The sequence below is a fragment of the Poecilia reticulata genome, chromosome 18 (genome assembly GCF_904066995.2).
Source record: "Poecilia reticulata chromosome 18, P_reticulata-male-v2, whole genome shotgun sequence".
NCBI lineage: Eukaryota > Metazoa > Chordata > Actinopteri > Cyprinodontiformes > Poeciliidae > Poecilia > Poecilia reticulata.
In genome coordinates, this window is record NC_088847.1 from 20,065,326 (window position 1) to 20,082,796 (window position 17,471).

The following is a 17,471-nucleotide window of genomic DNA, read 5'->3' on the forward strand; positions in this document are numbered from 1 at the left end:
GGACACAAGGGCTAAGGTATGAAAACACTAGTGGGGGGTCTTATTTTTTGTGGGACTACATTGTCTAAAGCCACATGTAATGAGAAAATAACACTATGAGCCAGAACATCAATTTGTTCTAGGGTAAAAATAATTCATTTGAATCTTCTTCACTGACTTTTTGAAATGGTTTAAATTAAAAATGCTCAGTGTCTTCCCCTTCTCTCATTACCCACTTTCCAGTCTGATCATTCTCAAATAAAGGCCACTAAAGCCAATAAAACCTTTAAAAAAGTGCATCAAACTCTCTTCATTCAGACAGCAAATCTTAAAATCAACAGTTATTGTCTGGATTAGTTTTTTTTTTCCTGTGTTTCTTTAGTTTGCTGTGTTCTGTGGAGTCTCTGTGTTGTCCTGTCTGACCCTGATTGTTCCCAGGTGTGTCTCGTTCCATGATTACCGCTGTGTATTTAATGCCACCTGTGTCTCTGTGTCTTTGTCAGGTCCTTGTCTAATGTCTTATTATGTCGTTTAGTCATCACAGTCGAACCGTCGTTTCCTGTCCTGTGTCAGCGTCAGCTCTCATCTCAGTCCCGTTTATGATCAGTTGCTACCAGTGACTAGCATTAGCTTCACTGTGCTACCTGCTCGTTGGACTGTTTGAGTTGTATTTTCGTCATTAAAGTCATTATTCATCTTCAACCTGGGTCTGCCAGCGTCTTCCTCACCACCATATATCGCAACATCGTGACAGATATTTTAACTAACTCTAACCTTTTGTTTTACTTTGGCTTCTTATATTAGACTTTTACTGCTAAAATATTGCTGATTGATTTGGATTTGTTCCTAGTAGAATTATTTGGCTTAAGATTGTGGGACGCATATCTTAACCATCACATTATTGTTTATACATTTTATCTTTAGGACAATAAAGTATTTGAAGACATGAAGTTATATAAAATTTTCCTCTTTTGTCTCAGCTCCAGCAAACGCAGAGGGCTTCAGAGCATCAGAACAAGATGAGACCAGCATCACTCTGCGATGGAATAAAGTCGGCATCAACATCAGCTTTGTTCTCCAGTTTAACGGCACAGAGACAAACATCAGTTCACCAGATGGAGACGGACCAGTGAAACACACAGTCACATCTCTGACCGCTCGGACAAACTACACATTCACCCTGTTCTCTGTGTTTGAGAACGTCAGAAGCAGTGGAGTCAGCATACTTGCAAATACTGGTAAGATACGTAAATCTGTTGCATACTTCATGGAGTGCATTAAGTTACATTATTTTTCCCATAAACTCAAAGTTTCAGTTGTTTAATGGCTTGAATTTAAGTCCTTTGTGAATTATCTTTGAATATATGAAAGATAATCCAACAGTAAGACATTTGTTATGTCTTAATGTTGTTGTTCTTTGATTGATTTTTGGTGTATTGTGGACAAGTTAATTTTGAAATTACAAGAAATGAATGATAGAAAATTAAATGAACCCAATGGGTTTTTTTTCCATGTCAACAAAACTTCATCGACCAACAAACAGGTCCAAGTGAGTAAATAAAATTATTTTCCTTTTTTTCTTTTTCTATTTGCTTAATCACTTTGGTATCATATAAAGATGTAGATATTTCAAATATTTATTTTATTTGAAAACAGTTATTGCATTGTTCTTTAATAATCTACAATTTAATAGATTTATTTTCATGAATTACAAATGTCTAATTTTTGTTAACAGATTATGATTGAATTTGAAGTTGGAGCTTCTTGGAGAAATGACTGAATCAGAGATGGAAGATGCTTTGATAGAGGTGAGCTAATATCTATTTAGATTTTTTTTTTATGTCTATTTGTGTCTATTTTTTTAACCTTTGACTCAATATGTGTTTTTCAATCCAGCTCCTCAGAGAATATAATCTGCCGCCACAGTTTACTCTGAAAATCCTTTCTTCCAAACCTTCTGGATAATTCATCTGTAACGTTGTTTCCTTTCCCTGACATAATGTGGTTTATTTTATGTACTAATTTAAATTGTAATGTTTTCCAGAATTGACTTTCCTTTGGGTAATATTTTAATCTCTTTTTGTTGTTAAAAACTGAGCTAAGGTTTTCTTGTATTTGCATAAATCATATCTGTGCATTCTTCTATTTTTTTGCCTCTAAATAAATTTTTAGTGATCTATAAATTGTTTACTTGAAAAAATTTGTTTTTGGAGGAAATATTGAAAATTAGATGCAGAAGCTTGGGAAAAAAATAAACCTGTGTGTGATGGTACACACACAGGATGGCAAGCAAAACAAAGCAAAAGCATAAAAAAGTCAAACTTAGGTCATTATGATTCCATGCTGCTTCTCTGGTCATTAAACTTTTAAATACAGATTTATAACCATATAAATACAATAAGTCTTCATGGTAATGGGGAAAAGCAGATGTTGTAAATAGGTATTGGGAAGAATTAACTTGAATATATGAATCAACTGGATGTATTTACATGAAAATAGGAGACAAATATTCCTTTCTCAACCTGTTTAAAATGTAATCTGGGCCAGGATGGATTCTACTGTCCATTACTACTTTAGATCAAAATGATCAGAACAACAATCCAGAGAAACCCCTCTGGACCACGTATTCTTAAACATGGGGAACAAACAAATTACAGCCATAAATAAGAAATATTTAAGTTATTTGAATGATGGTTTGTTTTTTTTATTTGATCATAAGATATTTGTTCAGGCCATTTTTATTACGAAATAAAGTAAGCCTTTATTTTGAAAGGCTTACTTCCTGTCGGACCGGAAAGACTGGCTTGCTTACACTAGGGAACGTGTTTAATCCGTTCCCTAGACACGGACGGATTAAACACGGCTTAAAACAGGTTTTGACATTTTTATACAGATAAATACAGTGTCTAGGGATGACAGATATTGGATGTGTTGCCATAAAAAATATGTAGCTTTTTTTCTTATTTTGCTCTTCCTTTGGTTTATTTTGTTTGCATTTCTTTCTAATTCATGTAAAGCACTATGTATTGCCTTGTTGCTGAAAATGTGCTCTATAAATAAAATCACCTTATCTTACCCAGTTCGCACGTGAAAGTCGAATGTTTGAACATTCAAATGTCAAATTTGAATGTTGTCTGAATCTTCACTCCAAACATTCATTCACTATGGAAAAACCTTATTTCCTGTAATTTTATATAATCAGTTTTAATATCTTTTAAACATTTACGGTGGTTAATATTTTTGACAAAAAATGTATTTATTCCCCATGCAGGGAAAGTCCCTGCATGGGGAAAGTGAAGGGAGTTTATTCTTTCCTGCAAAGGGACTTTCTCCATGCAGGAAAGGAAACTAGCACGCAGTCAGAAAAACACTGGAATGGTGAAATTAACAATGAAAATGTTTAGGATGTTTATGATAAGAAAAATAATTGTGAATTTAAATTGAAAATATTCATAGAACTTGCATATTAACACATGTTTAGCATCAACATCACAGTGCAGTCAGAGACGGACTGAGCTCTTCACAAATTGATGCAGTGGATCATTTCTATTAATCGGTCTGCATCAGGAAAAACTCAGGTCTGACAGCAGCAGCTCTTTATTTTGGAACTGGACGGATGGTCAGTCAAGCCACGGCGGTAAAGTGTTTAGTGTCGTACTATTGTGAAAATGCCACGATGCAAACTGTGTTACTCATTCATCTGTTACAAACCAAGTGATGTATCCAGATCAAGTTTGAGCTACAAATCAAGTTTTAACTGTTTTTCTAGCTCAGTTGCAGACATCTGTCTCTGACAGACGTCACTAAAAACTAAATAAATGTGAGACTGAACAATCAGTTGTTTCCCAAAGTAATTAAAAGAATGAGATTTATTCCTCAAGCTTAGTTTTTTCCTCAGTTCTACCCAATGCAAGAGGTTTCAAACCATCAATACAAGATGAGAGCAGCATCACTCTGCAGTGGAATAAAGGAGACAATGGCACCAGCTTTGTTCTCCAGTTTAACGGCACAGAGACAAACATCAGTTCACCAGATGGAGATGGACCAGTGAACTACACAGATTCAGTCTCTTCTCTGTAACTGACAGCATCAGCAGCAGTGAAGTTGAGTTTACAGTGTCTACTTTGGAGATGTTTCAATGTGTCATTGCCACACCTACTTTAACAAAAGATTAACCATAACCTTCTGTGGCTGTGACCAAGCTGAGAATGACATCTTGTCAAGTTTACCTTAAATAACTGGAAGCATCAACTTACTGTCTCTACTTTAATCATTTGACAACTACTGAGCTCAAATTTCTGCATTGGACATTTTGATTTTGCATATCAGATAAATGCCAGTGGATGGTGCCTCTGTCTGGTCTATTATGTCTGACTGCTTCTGAATGAGAGCGCTTTTTAGAAACACAGACCTTCATTCATCTCCTCTGGGTCTTCTTCAATTTTAGACCTGGAACTGTGTCTACCTACCAGGACTTTCTCAGGATAAAGATTTATTCAGGATCAGGACTGAAATAAATACACTTACAATAAAATGTTTGGTACTGGCTGGGGCTGATCCAGTTGGACAAGGCATTTTGGTGGGTTTACTGGTTGTGTCTGAATCTCAACTGGTCTCTTGTGCTCAATTTGCTCTTCCAGTGACAGAAAATGTCAAAATGCTGATGAACTAATCAGTGGCAGGATTGGGATAGCAAAAGCATTATGGTGTATTAGACAACCAATAATTGATTCCAATAACTTTTATTTAGACAACAGAGCCAGAACAAATATCTGCTTTTCACATTAAATATGCAGATATGCAAGACAAAACTTTCAGGTTGTAACAGACCAAAAAAGTGTTGCCATCTTGGCAGGAAACCTTGTTACTCATTATAAATCACTGCTGCCTTTCAGAGCAACCATGTCGACTTCAACCACAGCCTCAGTTCATGTTGTAGTTCAGTAATTAAATATTTTAGTCCTGTATCAGCTCGTTATTACTGTTTGCAGGACAATGTCATAATTTTGGTGAATATAGATTCAGTGCTTATTTGTCACGAAGAATAAAAACGGCATAAAGAAACAAAACAATTTGGAAAGCATAAAACTACATTATAGTTTAGTAATTTTGTGTCTTAGTGCCACAAGATGAGACCAGAATCTATGAGCAGAGGAATAAAGTCAACATTGAGTTTATTCTCCAGTTTAAATAGAGAAATTCATTGATGCTCCTGGTGGAGATGGATCAGTAACTTACACTTCCTCATCCCAGAATCCTGGCACCAAATTCACTTTCATTCTCTTCTCTGTGGTTGATGAGGTCAGAAGCAGTGGAGAACAACTTACAGCTGTCACTGGTGAGGTGTTTGATTTTATGTTATCTGTATTCTGGAGGCGAGCTTGCTGATGGAAATTGTACAACTAAAGTACAAAGTTCTGTATTTGTCTGATGCAAAACAGACTACTGTACTGACAGTGCTGGGCTTCATGTGGTGTAGATTTGAATTTGCATCATGAAAAATTTCAGCTGCAGCATCTCAGATACAAGCTACAATAAAACAACACTGGGTGTCCATTCTGAGTTTTTTGAATTAATTTGACTAATGGGAGTCTGACTGTCTCTCGTGTCCTATAACAAACAATCACTAAACAAAAACACTCGCACAAAGTCCTTCGATTGTAACTATTAACTTCATGCAACCCTAGTCCTTCAGAGCTACTCTCCTGCAGGTTTTAGATCAAACAACTGAAACAAATGAATTTCTTATCTCTCATATTAAACTGTGACGACATGGTGATAGTTTTACCGAATGAAGCACTGAAACATTTTTCACAGAAATTACATGCCCCAGCTTTAATAGTTTTAGATGATCTATGGCTGCACAGTGGCACAGTTGGTAGAGCTGTTGCCTTGCAGCAAAAAGGTTCTGGGTTCGATTCCCAGCCTGGGTCTTTCAGCATGGAGTTTGCATGTTCTCCCTGTGCATGGTGGGTTTTCTCCAGGTACTCCAGTTTCCTTCCACAGTCCAAAAACATGACTGTCAGGTTAATTGGTCTGTCTAAATTCTCCCTAGGTGGGTGTGTGTGCATGGTTGTTTGTCCTGTGTGTCTCTGTGTTGCTCTGCGACAGACTGGCGACCTGTCCAGGGTGACCCCGGAACGTTAGCTGGAGATAGGCACCAGCAACTCTCCCGACCCCATTAAGGGACAAAGGTGTAAGAAAATGGATGGATGGATAACTAGTATAACGTAACGATAATGGAAAAATTAAATGAAAAGGAAAAATTAAATGAAAAGGAAAGAGGAGTTTCCTCTAACTGTCACTCTTAATTATAGAGAAAAGATGGATGTTTTCACTCAAACAGATCTTTTTTTTTTTTTGCAAAAATGAGAACAGCACATAGACATGCTTAGGACTGCTGAAGTAAACTGATCAAACCACAGATTCATTCAATGTGAAAAATAAACAGACTGGAGAAATGAAAGAAATTAAACAGATGTGAAAGGATAAATCAAGATAAATCAAATTGTAACGAATCATTTCAGGGTATATTTTAAAACATAAATAAAGGTTTAATACAAACTACTTGGATGTAAAAACTACTTGGATGACTGTAAATTTCTTTATTTAGGTTCTGCTAATCTTTGCACAAAGTTTTTATTGATCTCTTGTTCACCCTGAAAATTACCAATTCATCTGAGTATTTCTACAGAGGACTCTGTTTTCACTGGCTGTCTGACATGTTTAGAGTAAAAAGTCATGATCAGAGCTCAGTCTCCTGTGGTTCTGCTAAACTGCTGACCTCCTGGTCAGACACTCAACTTCTAGTCTCACAAACTGTAATGTTGGCATTAAAACCAACCCAATAATACAACTTATTCTATGTAATGTAGAAATGTTAAACAGCAGTAATTCAAATGACACTTTTCTGCATTTATCATTTCCTTATTCTTTTCAGCTTCCTCACATCCTGGAGGCTGTAAAGATGCATCTCTCCCATGAAAGCCACACCCATCTGTAATGACTTCAAACATGCAGAGAAGCTCAAGCTTTTAGGTGTGTCTTTCAGCTTTGAAGCTCATTATCAGCTTGTCCATGTTATGAAGTGCATTGTTTGAATTTAGAAATTATCTGGATACTTTATTTTATCTCAAGGTTTAATTGATGGATTTCAGGCTGATCCTGTTTGGGCTCACAGGTTTGTGTTTGTTTTCTTATTCTGGCTTCTAATAATTAATTATTTTTTTTTACATTTTTGCACAGTAAGAAAACTGAGACAGAGAAAGACGAAAGTTAAAATATCTTAACTTTCCACATGTGGATACGATTAGGACTTTCACCTCAATGTAAGAAACTCCTGGTTTCAAATCCCAGGGAGACCTGCTTCCATGTTCTGTCTCCTTGTCTTGCTTTCTCCTGCAGCCTTGGTGGACACACATAATGTCACACAAGCAGTGTGTTTTAAAATACTCAACTGATCTAACAGACCAATGACATCCTCCTCTGAGTTTTCTTTAACAGGTTGACAGCATACAAATTTTAGTTAACGTGTTTAAATTAAAAAAAAATGTTCTCATTATGCTGGGATTAAGCAACATATATAAATGTCTAATTTTAAATGTATTGATCTGCTGTTTTCATATTTTGTTTCTGTTTTGATGTCAGTTTGTCTCCAAACAGCTTCATTGGTCTCTGGAGCTGCTGGTAAGAATTTACATCTTATTATGAAAGAGAAACTTTTTCACACCAGAAATCTGTCAGTTGTATCTGAAGTTTGTTGGTTGGTCGTTCAAGAAAACAGAAATTATGAAACATTTGAAAGGATCCTAAACCAAAATTGAGAAAAGATTTTGGGAATAATTTTCTCATTTAACTTACTCTAAAACCTGCTGCAATTACTTAAACATGAGTCTCCTGTGAATGACAGCATTGGTTATTGTCATGTTCTGTGTTTTCTGTGTAGTTATTTTTGAGATTTTCTGTGTTTAGTCTTGTTCCTGTCCTGTCTTCCCTGTTGATTGCTCCCAGCTGTGTCCAGTTCCCTGATTACCCTTCTTGCGTATTTAACCTATTTAACCACATCTGTTGTCTCTGTCCTTCGTTGGGTCCTCGCAGGGGTGAATCTACAAAAATATTTATGGGGTGGTAAGAGGGGGGCAGGGTGGCAATATATATATTATATATTAATAATTTCTAAATATATATTGTTTTTAACTTGCATTGTTTCAAAATGAGCTTCATGTAGCACCGAGGCTTAAATACAATTTCTTAACGTAGTATAGGTAATTATTCTTATGTCTTTCATACTCTTGCTAATTGATATGTATTACTGGACTGGACAGCGCCTATTGGTCGCTATGTGATACATTGTGTCCAGAAAACCATTTTATCCCAATACAGGACAAGGAGAAATCTGTCACAAAAATATTAGTAGCGCCATCATTTGTTATTAGATATGTCTATTAAGTATGACTTAAAATAAAGATTAGAAAACTGATGTTTGATAAATTCTCCATGATACAAATCTATAAACAGTTTAGTTTCTGATAGTTCTGTCAAGAAGGGGTGAATTTCTATTTATATTGGTCAATCCAGGCACGGAGCTATGGGGGGTCTGGGTGGGTGGCTGTTATAAATATCACCACGTTTTGTGAACACAGGGGATTAGCTCAGTTTTTGTCGCTTGTTTTTAGGAATTGCAGCGGCTGCAGTGCGCCGCAATAAAGGTACAATTAAAGCTGATAAACAGGTGAAGAACCAAACTAGACAGAACCACTTCTGACTGTTCACCAAGCCAAAGAACCAATAAAAGTTCCACCAAGCCACTACTGAGGCACTGGGGTCATGATTCTCGACACAGGCAAAACAAGGTTCAATGTCCAAACTTATTGATTGTTCTTGGCGATTTATTTTCCTCTTTCACCAAACAATTACAGACATCAAACTTTCTTTTATTCACATGCTACCACTCTTAAAAACCATCGGCTCCAAACCCAAATGCCTGCTGGTCCTTCTCCAGGCCCCTGCACTTATCTATGTGAAATGATCCACATTACTTCCTGTCTAAATTTAGAAAACAAATAAGAAAATAATAAAACAAAAAAATAAATAAAATCAACAATTATGAACCTACAAATAAACTATGTAAATACAAAAAAACAGAAATGTAAGAATAAAGTAATAAAATTCAAATGGATAAAGAAATAAAGAAAAAATAGCTCCAACCACTTATAATCTGCCTTTTCTCGCTCTGTGTGCAGTGGCGGAGCCAGAGGGGGGCCAGGGGGGCCAGTGCCCCCCCTGTCATCTGATTGGCCCCCCCAGTGGCCCCCCCAGATGATTGACATGTAACAGCACCAGGTTATTCCTGTACATTATTTGGAATCATTCTAAGTCAACCTAATATCTAAAGAAGAAAAACAATAATAAATATATCAAAAGAAAATGTATAAAACTTTATATAAGTCCATGTGACATAAATAAATAGATTTTTATCAGGCGCGATACCAGCCTCCTTTATACTCATAACAACAAGCTGATATTCTTCTCCTGGGTGTTTCAGTTGTGCTGCGCTGTGGTGCAATTCAAAGGCTAAAGCACTTCATACCTGGTGGTTGTAAAACACCAATAAGTTATTTATTGATCCTCCGCAAAAAAAAGAAAAAACCGAAGAGGGGCTGACAATGTTCCTAGTTTGGATCAGAGGTGGCGCTAGAGTTTTTTCGTTGTCCGTCAAAGAAAAAAATAATTTTATTTTCAATTTGTAGTCATCAAACGAAACATTTATTATTTCTCTGCTAGAACGTTTTTGAAATCAGGTAACAATTCACGAAATTATGTGATTAGAAGACGGCAGAACTCTGATCGTTTCCTGATCCCTCAGCGGGAGAAAAACTCCGCAGAAGCGGATCAGCTGCTGGACACTCCAAAGCCTCTGGTCCGTTAAAGCGTCCAGATCAGAGGTGATTCTCTGACTGATATTGTTCTTAGTCTGATTAATAATGAGCTCCACGATGTTCTCTGTGCGTAAAGTTGAAACTGTCTGCGCACCAAGTGGTCAGCTGATCACAGTCTGGACAGAAACCAGGGAACTGCTCTCTGTTCTCATCAAGACGAGGCTGAGGAGGGAATCTGGCATATTAACTAGGTTAAGTTTTTACTGGTTTTGTTTTTAAAACACCATTAACATAAGCAGTGTAACTATATATTGTATATTTGGCGTTTGTCATCTCATGTGTGATTAATTGGAGCGTAACCGTGGAGCATTTATTGCCCAGCGCTCTGCGCTTGTTTCTGCCTAACGGATCTGCACTTTAATTTCTTTCCTCTCTCAACAGTCAGCTGCTATTCATCTATTTAAACTACAATAAGTTCTCTTTAGGTTTTCTCTGTGTGCTGCAAACTCCTTAAATGTAAACTCATTAGAAGCCCGAACCTCCATCAGGCAAATAATTCTGGTCCGACCCGAAATATTGTTACCTGTCAAATTACCTGTCAAACCAGAGCTTCCTAACCAAGGTGTTCATAACTCTTCAACACGCTGTCAGCTCCCGGTCAGAAAGACGCCTTTAGTTCAGTGTCCATGAGATGATATTCAGAAAGGATCTTTTATTTGATTGATTTTAGTTTCCTCTGCGATGAACTCTGCATAAAGTCTATCATGTCTCCATGTGCTGCAGTCAAAGGTGTTAATTATAACATGTCAAATGACAGAGGGGCTTAAAAACTAACCAAATATTCAGTTTGGTTATTTTTTTTAAATTATAGATAGATAGATAGATAGATAGATAGATAGATAGATAGATAGATAGATAGATGTACACGCACATTTTAAATGTTGCCCCCCAGAGGTAGTCCTGGCCCCCCCTTGGCCCCCCAACTTTAAAAGTCTAGCTCCGCCACTGGTCTTTACACTTATATGTTAAGTATAATTTGCATGATAAGTGGCTGATTTACAATTATATGTCAACCAAATTTACATGATGATTATTATTAATTGAATTGAACATGATTGTATATAATTACAAAAGGTGAAGTGAAACATATTTAAGTGTGATTTATTTGGATAGAGGAAGTCTTTTATTTTGAAGAATGCTTAACAGGATCTGGTTCTGTCTTTTGTCACTGTCTTGCTTCTGTTGATTTTAGTTGCTAGGTAACGAACAGCTGTTGCCGTTATCAGCATGGGCCGTTTTCTCCTCAATAAAAACTGAACAGAAATGTTCAGTAAAAGACATCCGAGCCCTGTCTTGATTGAAGAAGCTTTCTCTCCGTAACATAGGGACTTATAATATATATATATATATATATATATATATATATATATTCCTGCACACCTCAACATCCCGGAATAGCACAGTCTGACCCAAACTCTTGCCCGAGTTGTTCTTGAAATCTGCCTTTGAAATACAATCATGAAGCCCTTTTATACCCAAGACTCCTGAATGACGCAAGACAAGAACTTCTAAGTTTTGGACCTCAATAAAATGATGTATAAGTGCAGGGCTGGATCCTGTTGTTTCTTATGTTTCGTAAAATAGTCACAGCATTAAATTGTCTGCGAAAATGTATACAAATAAATATAATAAGTCACAGACTGTTCCTAGCACTGTGCAATTATTAATACATTAATAATCCTAATAAATTTCCGTAATTGTAATTAAAAATTATAGTGGAAAAAGGCTTCAGAACATTTATACCACAGCAGGTATGGAAAACCACAAAAGCAAAAATTAAATCATATACAAATCCTTTAATCTCTTCATGTAAAATAAAAATTATAATGTTTTATTTAAATATTTATGCCAGCTTGAGTCATGCAGAGCTGAGCTGATCATTTCCATAGCAACGATCAGAAGCAAGGCGTTGCACCAGAAGTCCAGTGAGCTCACTGATGAGGTCATAGGTGACATTATGTACATCACAGTAGATCAAAGAAGTTCTAATGCTTGAATGCTGGAATCTCTAAGCATCAGTCAGGATCCAGACATTTCTACATTTCTTGGAGTTTCACAATTGTGTAAAGCAACAATGTTCAGTTTTGCGACAGCGCTTGTTCCCCTGATATTCCCGGTTGGTTGGGGCATCGGATATGCCGTGACGACTGGGATGAAGAAAGTGTGCGATCGTTTTTTTCCAGGTAAGGATGGCAACGAAGAAAACGATCAGAATGAAGAGGACGATCTGTTTTGGAATGGATTTCCATCCAATTCCAAAGAACGAACCGACCCGGCTGGGGAGGTTTGTTCGCTGGATGTTGGGACCTCGGACTCCATCTCGTCCTCTGAACGAGACAGTACAGAGGACGATGGTACTGTCTCTGGACAAACCGACCCGGCTGGGGAGGTTTGTTCAGAAACGATGGTACAACGTGAGGGTGAGACTGCAGTCGCAGAAAAATCTAACCCGGCTGGGGAAGATTGGTCTGCGGCTGATCTCGCAGCCAAAGCTGTGGCTGAAGTGACAGCCAAAGCTTTGGTTTCGCTGGTCCCATCCTTACAGGATAGTAGTCCTCTGAAGGCCACTTTCTCAGGGTCCTTTGAAATACAACGTTTCCCGGACGGGGATCGTTGTATTTCAGAACACAACAGAGTTGCTTGTTTGTCCGAAAAACCAGCTCTAAATGTAAATGTCTCTGTTGCTGTCGAGGTTTCCTGTTCCCCTGACGTTAATGCAGTGGATGGCGTTGGCTCAGATCTGCCAGATGTAGGGACGACATCTGCAGGACCAGGACAAGAGGAGGAGAACTTCAAGTTCTCCAATGAGCTCCAGAACAGCTGGGTGAACGCTGCCTTCCAGAGCGTCCTAAACTTGAGCGTCACCAAGCGGTGTCTCGCTCAGGAAAGGGTTTTTCTGGAGGCATCGTCCATCCCTGCTGTGGGAGTCTCCTCCTCTCAGCTGTCCGCCAGCCCGGCAAGCATTTTAGTCAGGAAGACCTTTCCCCAGTTCTGATGGAGCTGAGGGAGAAGAAGCTGCCATCAGGCGGGGGAAAGGATTTCGACACAAAAAGTTTGCTGGAGTCTGTGCTGGTCTGGCTGGATTCGTTTGGCGGCGACACAGATAGAGAGTTGTACGACAACGACTCCTGCTCTAACTGTGGAGCCACTTCCCTCAGGCTCCTGAACGACGGCGCCCTCATTTCACTTCCACCAGTATTATTTTCAACCAGTATTTCTATACTGCTTGAATACTGGTTGGATTTGGCGTGCAAACGCCGTTGTTCAGGCTGCGGGTCACCCTGGCAGAAGAAACACTGTCTGACCGATAACAAGGTCCTGGTGTTTTTTCTGCATAGGTTTACCAGGGAATACCGAACAAAAGCCACTCAGACCATCGATGTGCCTGCAGAATGTGGGACGGAGACGTACCACCTGTCCTCCGTCATCTGTGGGGATCCAAAGCAGACAGACATTTACTGTTACTTAATGAAGGGAGAACGAACCGTGAAGGCAGACAACGAGCATGTCTTCACTGCAGACAGCGACTGCAGTGAAGACATGATCAACAACGGTTTCATTTACATTTACGAAAGAAGTGATCAGACACCAGAGGTTAGTTTCTCCAGCCCTCCTCTGGAAGAAGACAAAGGGCCCTTTGGAAAGGAGCTACAAATATTAACATCGGAAGAAGAAAGAATCCTAGAAGATCTAATTAGTAATCATTTTGAGCTGGAGAAATCTGACTGGGACCAAACATGTGTCTGATTTAAATTTATGGGACAAAATGTAAAAGATTTGACAGGTTTCTCTCCGGGCACTCCGGCTTCCTGCCACAGTCTGAAATCTCCACTGAAATGATCCAGTAGGCCAGGGGTCACCAACTCCAGTCCTCAAGGGCTACCTACCATCCTGCAACCTTTAGATTCACCTCTGCTCCAAAATGTCTGAATTTCCTCACCAGCATTCATTCATCTCTGCAATAGGCTGGAAATGAGCAGCTTATTTGATCCAGGTGTGTTTGAGCAGAGACACATGTAAAGGTTGCAGGACGATAGATAGATAGATAGATAGATAGATAGATAGATAGATAGATAGATAGATAGATAGATAGATAGATAGATAGATAGATAGATAGATAGATAGATAGATAGATAGATAGATAGATAGATAGATAGATAGATAGATAGATAGATAGATAGATAGATAGATAGATAGATAGATAGATAGATAGATAGATAGATAGATAGATGTACACACACATTTTAAATGTTGCCCCCCCAGAGGTAGTCCTGGCCCCCCTTGGCCCCCCCCCCATCTTTAAAAGTCTAGCTCCGCCACTGTCTGTGTGTCGGCATTACACACGACCCGTTGCCATGGCAACCGACAAACAACAGCTCAATGAGCACATAGAGCAGAGATTACCGATCAGGGGAATCAACACCAAAAAAACAAACATTTCCCACACAAAAAAGTAGCAAAAACACTAAAACAGAACATCCAGTCTGTTACATTATGCTGTCAGGCTTAATGTCTATATTGTCATTATTAATAAGTTTTCGCCTGAGCACAGCGGTGGTTGATTAGCTGATTTAAACAGCTGCTCTACTGATGACGTAGTGGGCTGGTTGTTTATTGCTAACGGAACCAAAACACACCGAACTGCGCAGCACATGTTAAGGTTTTCAAAGTCAGTAGCAGGCCAGCAACAGTTAGGATAGCATAACTGACCCACTGCTCATTTGTTCAATGTTTTCTTTAAATTAAAACGTTTTCCTCACCTGTGAAATCTGAAGCCCTTATTACCATTATCTATGGTTGAATTAACTGCTAAACATTGCGTCCGTTGTTCTGATTCTTTGCGTGATTGTAGTATTTTCCTGACCACCGATATCCCTGACTCAATGGACAGCAATGGCGCATGTGTGACTTACGATAAGTCACGTAATGTCCAGTTCAGTAACATATCAATGCCCGCTACTTGGGGTGCGTTCACACTGCAGCCTGAAGTGACTCAATTCCGATTTTTTTGGCAATTCCGATTTTTTTGCCAGGACCATTCACACTGCCAGTAAATGCGACCTGTATGTGTTCTGCAGTGTAAACGGGCAAACGACCTGAAAGTGTCCCGCATGCACAGTAGAGGGCGCAATAGCGTCAGCATTCTCAGTGTTCTGCCATCCGCCATAAAAAGAAGTGCTCAGTGTTTGCGGAAGTAAACATGGAGGCTAACGGTGGAGCTTAGCTTATATATTTGAAGTTGTTATGCGGCCGGAGCAGCATATTAACAACTTAATCTTCATTATAGTCCGTCATGGTTGTTGTTTTTGTTCCTGCTTGCACGTATCAGGACGCAGAATAGTGAGATTTGTTGAGAATCAGTGACGTTCAGTTCGGATGAATGTGACCTGTACGTTGGGTCACATTTGAATCAATATGTATCGGATATGGGTCACATTCTAAAAAGAAACCGACCTGTGCTGTTCACACTGCCATGAAAAGATTGGATACAGGTCGCATTACGTCAAAAAAATCGGAATTGGGTCACTTTAGGCTGCAGTGTAAACACAGCCTTAGCAGTGAGTGTCAGGTTACATTGTGTTGCATTCAATGTTGTCGGAAAAAAAGTTTCATGCGCGTAATGTCCGATTTGCCATAACTTTTTATTGAATTCATTGTTCCAGCCCCACCCCTTCACATGTGGTATCATTGAAAAGCCCTAAATGTCCTCTCTAGATACCAAAAGGAATTAATTCAGTAGAATGCAGGGGGTGGGAGATATTCAAGTTTAGAAATGTCCTCTACGGAGGACAAAAATGAACTACTGGTAATCAGAGGGATATGGGTGTCCATATGTCTCTCTGACATTCAGAGTGAAAACAAGCAAAGTACAATTTCCTGTGTTGTTCATTATAGTTTGAGAGACCTTTTAGTCTCTCAAACTATAATCTTAACAGATTTTAATGAAACAGCCCTAATAATGCAAAGTGAACTTCTATGAACTATAGCAGTGTTAAGCACCTGCACATCATAACTTCTGCTTTGTTTTGTGACACCTTATATTTTAAAATTATGCTCATCCTCATTCTTGTACTGTCAGATGTGCTGACAGTATAATGGATGCCACATCCACCTGTAATACCATTAAACATGCAAAGCATCTCAATACTTTGCTTATATTTGCCTTATAGCATTGAAGCTCATCAGCTTGTTTATGTTGTAAAATGCATCCATAACGTTTGGATTTAGAAATGATCTGGATACTCTTATCTCAAGCGTTCATTGATGGATTACAGGCTCATTCTGTTTGGGCTCTTTGTCTGTTTTCTTACTGTGACTTCTGAGACCCCTTTTTTTTTTTTTACATTTTCCTGGGTTCAAATCCCAGGAGAGACCTGCTTACATGTTCTGTCTGTCTTTGTCTTAATAGTTCTTTTTCTTAAATTCATCATGTTCAGATGTTTACATGCGTTTTCATACCATTTGTTAGAATCACTCTTGAGACCATATGACAAAGGTCAACTGTTCTGCATATCCATCCATAACTTGCTGGTCATTTCTTCTTTATAGGTCTAGTAGAGCATTTTTTGTTTGTAGATTGATTGATTCTCTATTGTGCCTAGTTCGGGGCTTTGTGATGGCTACTCCAAAACATTAACTTTGCTGATAATCAGGTCGTTTGCAGGTCATTTAGCACATCGTTCTCCACGAACATGCTATGCGCGAACGGAGAAGGGTGACCATTGTCCGGCCACGCCCCGGCCCAGTCGCAGAAGGCTCTCCTCGCCGACCGGAGTTGGACTGTTTTGTTGACATTCGGTTTAGTGCAGCTCCATCTAGTGGATGCATAGCACAACTCCAGCATTTACTGTCGCATCTATTCTACGCGCCTTATAATGTGGTGCGCCTTATATATGAAAAAAGTTTTAAAATAGGCCTTTCATTGAAGGTGCGCCTTATAGTGCGGAAAATATGGTATACATTTTTGAGTACATTGTGTTGGTTTTCTGTTCACATATTTTGATTGCGTTGTGCTGGCAGTTTTTCTCCTAACAACTTCATTAGTTAAATCATGTAATGACTTTAAAGCCTGCTGACCTCTAGTGAAGCTGTCCACCATGTTTTACATCTTTCCATTATTAAAAACAACTGAATTAATAATTTATTAACACAGAAGTTTAATTTGCAAAGAAGGTAAATCAACCGATTATGTGTATTAGTGCCAGAACGCTGGAGATGAACAAACCTGCTTTGAAGGTTACTTTGCAGTTCCTTCCTGCTTACCAAGGCTTTTTAAACTACACAGGTGACAGAAATTACATTAAAACAAATTCTAGAAGGACCTTATGATGAATTGTAGACCTGAATGTCAACATTGATAGTGAACAAAATGTAACTGAGTTTTTTTTTTTTTAGCTTGGCTAACAAGGCTGATTAAATGCTTTTAATCACTATTTTTGCTGACATTTTCTACAGAAAAAACACTTGGAGAAAATAAGGAAGATTAATGCAATGCCTGTAATTCAGTGCTGTTAAAGTTTAATGGGTTTTATTTCAGGCGCCCTGCTCAGTGTT

At 38.5% G+C, this 17,471-nt stretch overlaps 1 long non-coding RNA gene across 1 annotated transcript; it reads left to right on the forward strand.

The window, feature by feature from the left end:
- Positions 1-1,719: 1,719 nt before the first annotated feature.
- LOC145548742 (uncharacterized) lies at positions 1,720-3,059 on the forward strand. Its single transcript, XR_014084746.1, has 2 exons — positions 1,720-1,787; positions 1,876-3,059. It is a non-coding gene; the product is annotated as an uncharacterized LOC145548742 (long non-coding RNA).
- Positions 3,060-17,471: the final 14,412 nt, after the last annotated feature.